Here is a 12,057-nt window from a genome sequence, read left to right on the forward strand (position 1 = left end):
GCCAGCCCATTCTTGAAGGGCTTTTTTGGTCATTTTAACTTCTATTTGTTTTTGTAATATATAAGGAACATGTTAGGGTTTATTCACTTAGTTTTTGAATGTTGAAAATGGTAGAACACACTTGAAACTCTCAAGTTCTCTCTCTTGTGAGGCTTGGCCAAAACTAGGTTACAACATTAGGGTGGAATCTCTTTTGTTGTTTGTTCGATTGGTACTTGGGGTTCTTGAAGGATTGAGGTCCTCTCTTGTGTCTCTTTAAGAGTGTAGGTGTTCCTACTATCATCATTAAGGGTCTTTGTGTGTCATCTACACTTAGGTTCTTAGTCATTATAGTAGTTTATGTCTTACAATCTATCCCTTTGTCTTTTCTAATCTTGTAACGTTATATCTTGTTGTTGTGGAATCCGAATCTGGTCATTCTTGTTGTCATATTGTTCATCTCGTTATTGTTGTGTTTTTGGCTGTTTTTGGGTGTCAAATACACCCTTGTTTCTTGTATTCTTGTTATACTTGTCGAATCCGAGTGAGGTCTCCTTTTGGTCCATATTTTTTCTTGAATTTGTGGACTGTTTAGGGTATGTTTTGTGCTTTCCCTTGTTTGTCTTGTATCACTCGTCCTCTCAAGACTCGTACTGCCAGACAATGTTAGGTAACATTAGTTTCAAACCAAGAGACTCCATGAACTTAATAGAAAGAATTGATTTCGGACCATTTAACTTGACAACTTATCCATCTAGTAATTTATCTTTTAAAATCAGACCAGAATGTGTTTTAGATAAACCCCAAAAATCTTTAATAGACAACCTTTGGATACCCCATAACAAACCAGACCACAAACATTTTTTAGCAGCCATGAATGCTTTAAGCCAATATATATCAGACAAAAGCAGACCTAAATTTAAATATTATGTAGTTATACATGGAAAGACAAACGGGATTTTTCAAACTTGGATAGAAGTAATAGACTCTATAAATGGTATTTAAAACCCACTTTATAAAGGTTTTAACGATTTTTCTGAAGTCTCAGACTTTGCAAGGGGATATCTTGGGCCTAACTATTACATATCTCCAGCACTTAGACAATGCTCAAACCAAATACCCCAATATAATATTCAGAAAGACACTGGTAAGATAATTTTTTGTGACTACTGCTCTTCGATGACCGAAGCTTTCAAAAGACAAAATAGTCAAAAGGAAGCTCTTATCATTGAAAACTCCAGACTAATGGAGCAGGTACAAATTTTATAAGACAAGCTCAATACCTATCAGAACAAGACAAATAGAACAAATGCAAGTACTCAAACATAAATTTCTCCATCTCCATAAAAAATGGATGAGAAGGGTGTGCATTCCCCTCTGAATGCTAAGAAATCCACTGTACCGGATTTTGGTAAATCTAGTCCGGCACAAATGGTAGCCGGTAAAGACAAATCAAATCCGTTAATGGCTGTCACTTTGCCAAAAAGTGAAGATGAAGGAAGCCCTTCATCAAAACAACCATCAGCTAAAACTAGTACTATCAGAAAAACATTAATTGCAAAAAAGAAAAGTAAACAAATTGAGACTATAATAAAGCAGACATTAGAAAAAAAATTTAATAGCCAAGGACAGGACAAGCATATTGATAGCAAAGACAAACCCAGTACAAGTTCAGACAGATTAGTTCCAGACATGAATGATGCAGACTATAATACTCCAAGAACGGACGAACAAGACGATGAATTCGAAAATAGTCTTGCATATCTCCAAGATGCACAGGAACCCAATGAGGATGATGACTTAAGGATGAGTTTTGATTCTATTTCCCTGTATAACTTGGACACATAATCAGACAAAGACAAGTGGTAGAGAAGATTTACACGTGATAAAGCAGCTGAAGAGATAAGATAGAGATAAGATAGGATTTTCATGTGGGAATGCCCATTTTATGTCTTGTAAAAATAATTGAGTGCTTCCTTTATCACTACCTTCCAAAATAAGGAAAAACTGTTGAAGCACGCATCTGTCTAAAGGAATAATAATGCATGTGACGATGGTGCCCAGAAGCGTACCCGACCTACATTATTAAGATTCCTTATCTCTTAAGTGTTGGCCATTTATTTTGAGGCCACGTAGCAAATTTGAGTCCACTCCTTTTTCCATTTCTAAGTCTATATAAGACTTATGTTTTAGTAGTAGAAGGATAAGAATCAAAAAACCTAAGTAACAAAAACCTTCCTCTCACGACATATTCCCCTTCCTTCATGTATAAATTTTTCGCCTAAACCAATTCCTCTCTGGTGTCTAAGCTTGTAAGATATTAAGTTTGGTTTAATAAAAGTTTTCAAGTCTTTGCTCAGTCCTCAAGGGGTTCCCGAAAGGGAAACCTCTCTCCCAGTTACTTCATGTAAGTTCTTATTTATGTTATATTTCCCCACCAAAAATATATTTTTATGTTTTAAATATGTTTGCTTATGTACATCATATAAATTAAATTTTGTTAAAACTATTATCCTTAGTATATGGTTAACCTCTGAATTTCTTAATAATAACGATGGATTAACCTGTAAATTCTTAGGAATCCTGTCCTTAAGTAGTCCGCCAAAACAAAGAAGTTTAAAGGGCGAATGTTGTTTGCCAGATTAATGTCCCGGGGTGTGGTTAAAGAAGAAGTTGTTAAGAATATAGGTTAGGAGGAAGAGATAAATAGGGTAAGTTAAAAAAAAATTTGGGGAAAATATAGAATATAAGAACTATAAACATGAAGAAACAAAGGGAAAGAGGGAGTACTAAGTAGGATTTACAACATAATTGTTTAAAAACCAACTATTCCAGCTCTTACATTTTATTGAAATACTTATTTTTATAACTGCCTCTCTTATATCTTTTTAGATAATCTTTGTGCTTCTTCTATTGCTATGTCTGCTTCGTATCCTTCTTGTAAAATTTCTACGTTCATTAGTTCTTGTTCCGTTATAGTTCTTTGATCTCTTTATAACTTCTAAATTTAATAAATCTTTTATTTGTCTATCGAATTATTCTGTATCCTCATTATTGGCGTCTATAGACGCTGTGTTTATTGTATATTCTGGGTTAATAATTTCTAATTTACACATTATTTCATTAGCATCCCAGTGTGCTAAGGGTTTTTCTCCTATTATTTTCATTTTATCTAGAATATGTACTCAAGTTCTTCTACATTGATTAAAGTGTAATTTTTAAACTCTTATAAATTATCTTCTAATTCTTTATTTTCTCCAAATAAGCTATTGTCTTGACATTGGTCATTATTTGAACAACTTTAGCAGCATGGCTGTATATATATTTATATATATATATATATATATATTATAAGTGTACAGGGACCCTTGGACATTTCTTTTCTTTCTTTAATATAATAATAGTATGTACTGATACTAAAGGGAAAGTTATATTCATTTTCAAATTTCACGTTCTGGGAACTTTTCCCATGGTTCTCTGCCACTCTCTTTGTGCAGCTCTTGACAAGAAAAATTGGAAGGATTGTAAAGCATATGAAAAATATTCCTTCAAGAGGAGATGTTTCATGGTCCTTAATTGCTAGAAACTACTAGTTTTATCAAGAATTCTCAGGAACTTGAATTGGGGATTTCTTTCAAAAAGGTAATTTCTTCACCTCATATTTGAATTTGATCATAAAAAACGTTGGGGTGCAGTATAAGTTGTCAACTATTGTTAATTTGAATCCTTGCACGACTTTTTGAGATGGATTTGCAACTAAAATTCGTGAAAGAGATGGAATTTTGGTAAAGTAAAGTTTTAGGAATTTCTATCAGTTGGATGTATTTAGTGTTGATTTGTACGAGTTGAAGGAGTTGGAATTTATCTCGGTTTCTGGTTTAGGAATTTGATTAATTTCTATCATAAGTGAAAATTATCGGAATAAGGTATTAAGTGCACCTATGAGTTAATAATGGACGTATATGTTATCGTTGTAGCTAGTGATTTGCGTATCGGCTAGCAGGGACTAGCGGTTAGGAAAAATAAAGACTACACTCCAGCGGGTTGAAAACTTGAGGCCCGAATTATTAACGTAGTTAATAAGGCACTAAGGTATGTAAAGCTAAACCTTCCCTCACCGCTAAGTCACCGCCCTACGTTATGTACCTCCTCCTGTCAATGTTAGTATAATTCTCATGAAATACGAGAGTAGAATCTTTATATTGTCTTACATTCCATTCCTTCATTCTATCGTCAAGCTTAGAAGTATCTATATTTTCCCCTTTGTGTTAAGTTCCATGATACTTTCATATTATCATAAGTTTCTCTTCTTGAAGCTCTTAGGCCACAGTCTAGATATATCACACGTTAGAAGTAAGAGTAAATGGTAATAGCATAGTTGCACCAGTATATGTTAGCTAAGCAGTTACTTTAGCGATTCATATGTTACAGGCCTCCAAGGCACTATTTGATAAACATTTAATGACGGGAGGGTACATTGGTTTGGCTTGGCATATCGGTCAACGTGATTCTGTGCACAGGATCGAGACCAGACCACTATAGCGAGCCCAACCATTGGGCGTACCCATCTTTGTGGCATCATTTGTATTTGAAGTCAGTGGGAATGTCATGTATGAGTTTCCCCTTACTCGAGCCAACATATGGCATATATGGCCTGCGGGCAGACCCTCATAGTGATCCCCAGGGTGGGGCATACCTAGATACAGACTGCGAGTACAGTTACACATATGGAGTCATAGTAAGGAGTATGTGAGCAACATATGCTTCATAATTCCCTCAGATTGCCTTTGGAAGGCCATCTTGTAATCATTTGTACGACTTATAGGATAAGTGCATCACCTAGGTAAAGTATAGGTCCTATATTACAATGACCGCTTTTCTAAATATCATACATGACGCTAATAAGGTTGGTGCATAAGTTATTATTTCATCTAGTATATGTGTTATTTGTTGGCTCATACATTCTTCACTTCATTTGAATCATATGAGCTTCTGTATTTGTCCAGCTGTTATTCTGTCTGCTTTCATACCAGTACATATTGTTTATATACTGACATCTCGGGCCCACCATGTTTTGTCAATACAGGCTCCAACCCTCAGGATAGCAAACGTCCACGTTAGGCTCTATTGCCGTTTTCAGCTGATATTTTGGTGAGCTCCATCTCTCCTTGGAGTGTCCTCTGCCTAGTATTCTTTTTAGGTATATGTGTAGGTCCCTAGTTGGGCATGACGTGCCCTATGCCAACTAGTCACTTGTAGTATAGCGTATCAGACTGACTAGAGGCTTCATGGACATCATGTAGTAGCGTAATGTTCAATTTTATTAATGCAACTCTCTCGCATATGTATACAGCTTATATTGAATATCCCATTCATTATTATCTCATAATCTTACGTACGTCGTAGAGTACTTGTAGGGTAAGTGTATACGGTCTTGTTCGTCCTTCTTAATTAGGGACGTGACACTTACTCTAGAAGCTATCAAGAGATATACTTGGGAAGGCTTACTCTAGAAGCCATTAAAAGATATACTTGAGAAAGCTTACTTTGGAAGCCATCAAGAGGTCTCCTTGAAAAGCTAAATCTTACCTATAAATAGTCTTTCAATCCTTACCGCAATCTTTAACTTTTAAGAAAAACATTAAAAAAATTCTCTTTAGCTTCTCTGCTTAATAATTTAGTCATTATAGTTTAGCTTGCTGGTATTTGTATTAATAATTTTATTGATTCTTGTATCCTTTAATTAATTAGGAAAGTGTTTGTTTAATCCTGGGGAAACATTTCACACTGCTGAAATAGTTTCTTAGGACAGTGCCTAGCACGACTCAAGTATAATTAATATATCACTTAAAATAATATCTTAATAATATTTTTTTTATATTCAGTATTATTAATTGTTATTATTACTGTTCCCCAACAATCTAAGAAATTATGGCAAGTAATTCTACTCCTGGTACTTCTGCTACCGAAGCAACTCCTAATGTTCCTGTTCCTGTTCCTGTTCCAGTTGTTCTACCATATGCAAAGTCATTTCCTAATATTTCAAATATTGAAATATTCGCTAATGAAAAATTTAAAAGGTGGCAAGAATGAATTTTTTCATTACTTGATGTTCATGGTGTTGTATATGCTTTGGCACAAACACAACCTGGTGCAGACATTGATGGCAAAATTTTGGAGTCATGGAAATACGCCAATAAGGTATGTCGCCATACTATTTTACAAACAATTTTTAACAAATTGTTTGATGTGTATTGCAGTTGCAAAGAAGCAAAGGTCATCTGAGAAGCTTTAATCAAGAAGTTTACAGCTGAAGATGTAATCAAACAAAAGTTTGTGGTTGAAACAATTTACAATTGGCAAATGAGTGATGTGAAATAAATAAAAATTCAAATAAATGAATATCAAAATCTATTAGAAGATTTCAAGGCCGAGGACATCACTTTACCAGAAAAATTTATTGTTGGGGTGTTGATTGAAAAATTACCCGAATCATGGAATGACGATAAAAATAACTTGAAACATAAGCAGAAAAATTTTACTATTGAGAAAATAATAACTCATATTCTAATTGAAGATACCAACAGAAAGGAGTCATTCAAAGCTAAGCAGGTTGCGCTCAACGCAAATTTAGTACAAGATCAACACAGCAACAACAGAAGATATGGTAATAGTCTCAAGGTTACAAGCCTAATAATCCCAGTTTTAAGAAAATAAAAGTCACTTGTTTACTTGTGGAAAATCAGGTCATTATGCCGCTCAATGTAGGTACAGAATGAGAAATAACAAAGAAATGAGAAATCCTCCCAAAGCTAATTTAGCTTAAGGAGATGAAATAATTGCAGCTGTTATTTCTGAAGTAAATATGGTGGCACATATAAAAGAATGGGCGGTAGACTCTAGAGCTACTCGACACATTTGTACAAATTGAGAAGCATTTGCCTCCTATACATTAATAGGAGATGACAGTGAAGTAGCCTACCTTGGAGACTCAAGAAATGCTAAAGTCTTGGGCAAGGGTAAAGTACTCCTAAAACTCACTTCGGGAAAAACTTTAGCCCTAATGGATGTGCTACATGTTCCTACAATGCGAGCAAACCTGATTTCTGTGGCTTTGTTGGATAAAGCTGGAATGAAAGTGTCTGTTAAATCTAATAAGCTTATTTTGACAAAAAATAATATATTTGTGGGAAAAGGCTATTGTAACCACGGATTTTATGTACTTAATATTATCAATAATAATGCATCAATTTCTGCTTATATGATTGAGTCTATTTCTTTATGGCATGCTAGATTAGGACATATTAATATCAAATATATAAAGAATATTCAATCACTTAGTTTAATAGCTGATTTGGATTCAAGTTATTTTGATAAATGTGAAATATGTGCTGAAGCTAAAATTACTAAAAAGTTATGTTTTTCATTTGATAGAGAAACTGAATTGTTATCTTTGATTCACACTGATTTGGATGATTTAAAACATACTATGACTAGAGGTGATAAAAGATATTATGTGACATTTATTGATGATTTATCTAGATTTACTAAGTTATATTTTCTTAGAAATAAAGTGATGCATTTGATGCTTTTGTAACGTATAAATCTGAAGTTGAAAATCAGCTTAGTAGAAAAATCAAGAGAATTAGATCTGATAAAGGTGGAGAATATGTATCTTTAAATGTTTTTTGTGAAAAAGAAGGTATTATTCATGAAGTAACTCCGCCTTATTCTCCTGAGTCTAATGGTGTAGTTGAAAGAAAAAATAGGACACTAAAAGAAATGATGAATTCTATGTTATTGACTCTAATACTCCTGATAATATGTGGGGTGAAGCTATTTTATCTGCATGATATTTACAAAATAAAATTCCTCATAAAAGAACTAGCAAAACCCCTCATGAATTGTGAAAAGGTTATAAGCCTAATTTAAAATATTTAAAAGTGTGGAATTTTCTTGCTAAAGTTCTTCTTACTAAACCTAAAAAGAGAAAAATAGGTTCTAAAACTGTTGATTACATGCTTATTGGATATGCTGAACATAGTGCTACATACAGATTTCTTGACATGAAAAGTGATGTACTTGATATTTTTACTATAATTGAGACAAAGAAAGCTGAATTCTTTGAACATATTTTTCCACTATATGATAAAATCTCCCATGCATCTGTTGAAAGAGAAAATAAATCAACCTCTAATATTGAGGAACTGAGAAGGAGTAAAAGGCCTAGAAAAGAATATTTTTCTTATGGAAATGATTTTTAAACTTTTCTTGTTGATAATGAACCATTAAATTATTTTGAAGTTGTATCTTCTTCTTATGCTAAATTTTGAAAATAGGCAATAAAAATTGAGTTTGATTCAATTATGAAAAATAATACATGGGTCTTAATTGATTTAACTCCTGGTGCAAAACCGTTTGGTTGTAAATGGATTTTCAAAAGAAAACTTAATCCGGATGGATCTATAGATAAATATAAAGCTCGGTTAGTAGCTAAGGGATTTTCTCAAAAGAAAAATATTGATTATTTTGATACATTTACACCAGTAACAAGAATTGTTTCTATTCAAATTTTAATTGTCTTAGCATCAATTCATAAGTTGTTTATCCATCAAATGAATGTAAAAACAGCTTTCTTAAATGGCGATTTAGAAGAAGAAATTTATATGATTCAACCTGAAGGATGTGTAATTTCTAGACAAGAAAATAAAGTTTGTAAATTGATTAAATTTCTTTATGGCCTTAAACAAGCTCCTAAACAGTGGCATGAGAAATTTGATCAAGTCTTAATAAAAGACAGTTTTTCTTCTGTTAAGGTGGATAAATGTGTTTATACAAAAGTGGTAGACAATGATTGTGTGATAATTTGCTTATATGTTGATGACATGCTTATATTTGGTACATGTTTAAATATTATGGAACGTACCAAATTGTTTTTGTCTACTAACTTTGATATGAAAGATCTGCGTGAAGTGAATATGATATTAGGAATTAAAGTTATAAGGAGTGAAGATGGTATAATATTGTCACAAGAACATTATGTTGAAAGACTTCTTAAGAAGTTTGAATGTTGGGAGGTAACTCCCGTAGCAACTCCTTATGATGCTAATTATAAATTAAAAAAGAATAATGGAGACCAGTTGCTCAGTCTAAGTATGCACAATTATTAGGAGTCTAATGCATTTAATAAATTTTACTAGGCCTGGTATAGCCTATGTTGTGTGTAGACTGAGTAGATATACTCATAATCCCAATAATGAGCATTGGTCTTCATTAATGTGAATGATGAAATATTTGAGAGGAACCGTGAATTACGGTATCTCGTATAGTGGATTTCCTTCAACTTTAGAAGGATATTGTGATGCAAATTGGATCTCTAATTCAGACAAGACAAAATCCACTAGTGGTTATGTGTTCACGCTTGGTGGAGGTGCAGTATCATGGAGATTAGCTAAGCAGACGATCATTGCTAGATCAACTATGAAATCAGAGTTTGTGGCTCTGGAATTAGCTGGTACTGAGGTTGAATGGATAAGAAATTTCTTAGCAAATATCCCTTTTAAAAAGGACGATCTGTTGCCTCATAGCCCTTTGAAAAAGGATGATCTGTTGTCTAATATCCCTTTAAAAAGGGATGATCTGATGCCGCCTATATATATACATTGTGATTGTCAAGCCGCAAGTATTATTGCGAAGAATAAATCTTACAGTTGTAAGAGCAGACATATGAAATTGAGGCATGATGTTGTTAAGCAGCTGTTGAGAGATGGAATAATTTCTATTGATTATGTGAACTTTGGCCGATTCACCGACTAAACCCGTGGGAAGAAAATTAATTCTTCAAACATCAAAAGAGATGAGGTTAAGGCCAATATGATTGTCAATAGAGATGGTAACCCAATATATGTAATTGGAGATCCCATAAAGTGGGTTCATATGGGTAATAACAAGTTGATATTAACTCTTCACACTTATTGAGAGTGCTTGAACTGCTACTAAAATGGAGGGATTAGTTATTAACTCTTAATGAATTCATAGTCCTTATGGATGGTGTATTTAAAACAGTGTACACTTGATGAATTCACCTATATGAGAATTGGAATGAGGCCGTTCCTATGAGACTTTGGCCTTAGTCTCTAGAGCTCTCATGAATACCAGGCACGCGTATGTCCTATTGGCGCAAAACCGCGTTGAACAACAAAATTACGATCAAAATATGATTGATAAAGTTTCTGACTTACAACAAGAGTTATTCGATTCATAAAAATAATATATTTCACCGATAATTCTGTAAATTAAATTTTATTGGTCTAAGTTTGGTTCATAGTCCAGAAGACACCAAACTTACTGCATTTTGTCCATGCAAATCCAGCAAGTTAAAATTCTTTTTTTATAAATTAGTTTGAAATAATGTGGGGATTGTAGGAAATTATTTAGTTATTTGAAAATAATTTACATTTAAAGTATATTGAAAAATCCATGTCTTTAAATGTATTCTAGAAGCCATCAAGAAATATACTGGAAAAGGCTTACTCTAGAAGCTATCAAGAAATACACTTGAGAAGGCTTACTCTAGAAGCTATTAAAAGATATACTTGAGAAGGCTTACTTTGGAAGTCATCAAGAGGTGTACTTGAGAAGCTAAGTCTTACCTATAAATAGTCTCTCAATCCTTACTGCAATCTTTAACTTTTAAGAAAAACATTAAAAATTTTCTCTTTAGTTTCTTTGATTAATAATTTAATCATTATAGTTTAGCTTTCGGGTATTTGTATTAATAATTTTGTTGATTTTTGTATCCTCTAATTAATTAGGGAAGTGCTTGTTTAATCCTGGGAAAACATTTTACACTGCTGAAATAGTTTCTTAGGACAGTGCCTAGCACGACTCAAGTATAATTAATATATCACTTAAAATAATATCTTAATAATATTTTTTAAATGTATTCTAGAAGCCATCAAGAAATATACTGGAGAAAGCTTACTCTAGAAGCTATCAAGAGATATACTTAAGAAGGTTTACTCTAGAAGCCATTAAAAGATATACTTGAGAAGGTTTACTTTGGAAGCCATCAAGAGGTGTACTTGAGAAGCTAAGTCTTATCTATAAATAGTTCCTCAATCCTTACTGCAATCTTTAACTTTTAAGAAAAACATTAAAAAAATTCTCTTTAGTTTCTCTGCTTAATAATTTAATCATTATAGTTTAGCTTGCTGGTATTTGTATTAATAATTTTGTTGATTTCTGTATCCTCTAATTGATTAGAAAAGTGTTTGTTTAATCCTGAAAAAATATTTCACACTGCTGAAATAGTTTCTTAGGACAGTGCCTAGCACGACTCAAGTATAATTAATATATCACTTAAAACAATATCTTAATAATATTTTTTTTGATATTTAGTATTATTAACTGTTATTATTATTGTTCCCCAACAACGTCACCCCTCCAACAAACACTACTAGTTGTCAGTGTCATGAATAAAACCTGTATGTCACGATAGTGATAGAATATTTGGACCAAAAATATATAATTTCAAGGGAAAAGGACACTCTATAGCACTTTTAAAAAAAAAATAGCTCAAGTTTGAAAACTTTCCAAAAAGTGGCCAATCGGATATACTATTTTTGCTTTATAGTCATTTCCTAATTTGGGTCATTTTGACCTACGTAGTCCATATACAGTCCATATACAATACTAATACAGTTTATATACAATACTGATACAATATTCAACTTGGGAAATTCGGCCCTTTTAAAAATATTTCAATTTTTTTATTATTATAATTTTTTTAACTAATCAAATATTCTGCTTTTCTTTGATTGTTTAGAAATAATAATTAAATTATATAAAAATGATACAATTGTTAAATACAATATGTATCTATGTAAGATATATGTAGAGAAATTGTATAGTTCTATCAAATATGTATATGTATAAAATATATATATATATAAAATATATAGAAAGTGTATGAAAATTACATAATTATTTTATAAAAGATGTAAAAAAAAAAATGTGCAGTTATTGTATTAATTGTGTATCAAAACTGTATAATTTTCGTATAAAATATTTATGTGT

General features: G+C 32.4%; 1 long non-coding RNA gene across 1 annotated transcript; it reads left to right on the top strand.

The window, feature by feature from the left end:
* The first annotated feature begins 2,198 nt into the window (after positions 1–2,198).
* Positions 2,199–7,239, top strand: LOC124889309. The gene is made up of 4 exons (XR_007048185.1): positions 2,199–2,386; positions 3,477–3,621; positions 5,066–5,130; positions 6,240–7,239. It is a non-coding gene; the product is annotated as an uncharacterized LOC124889309 (long non-coding RNA).
* Positions 7,240–12,057: the final 4,818 nt, after the last annotated feature.

This window comes from Capsicum annuum, chromosome 12 (genome assembly GCF_002878395.1).
Source record: "Capsicum annuum cultivar UCD-10X-F1 chromosome 12, UCD10Xv1.1, whole genome shotgun sequence".
In the NCBI taxonomy this organism is placed as follows: Eukaryota; Viridiplantae; Streptophyta; class Magnoliopsida; order Solanales; family Solanaceae; genus Capsicum; species Capsicum annuum.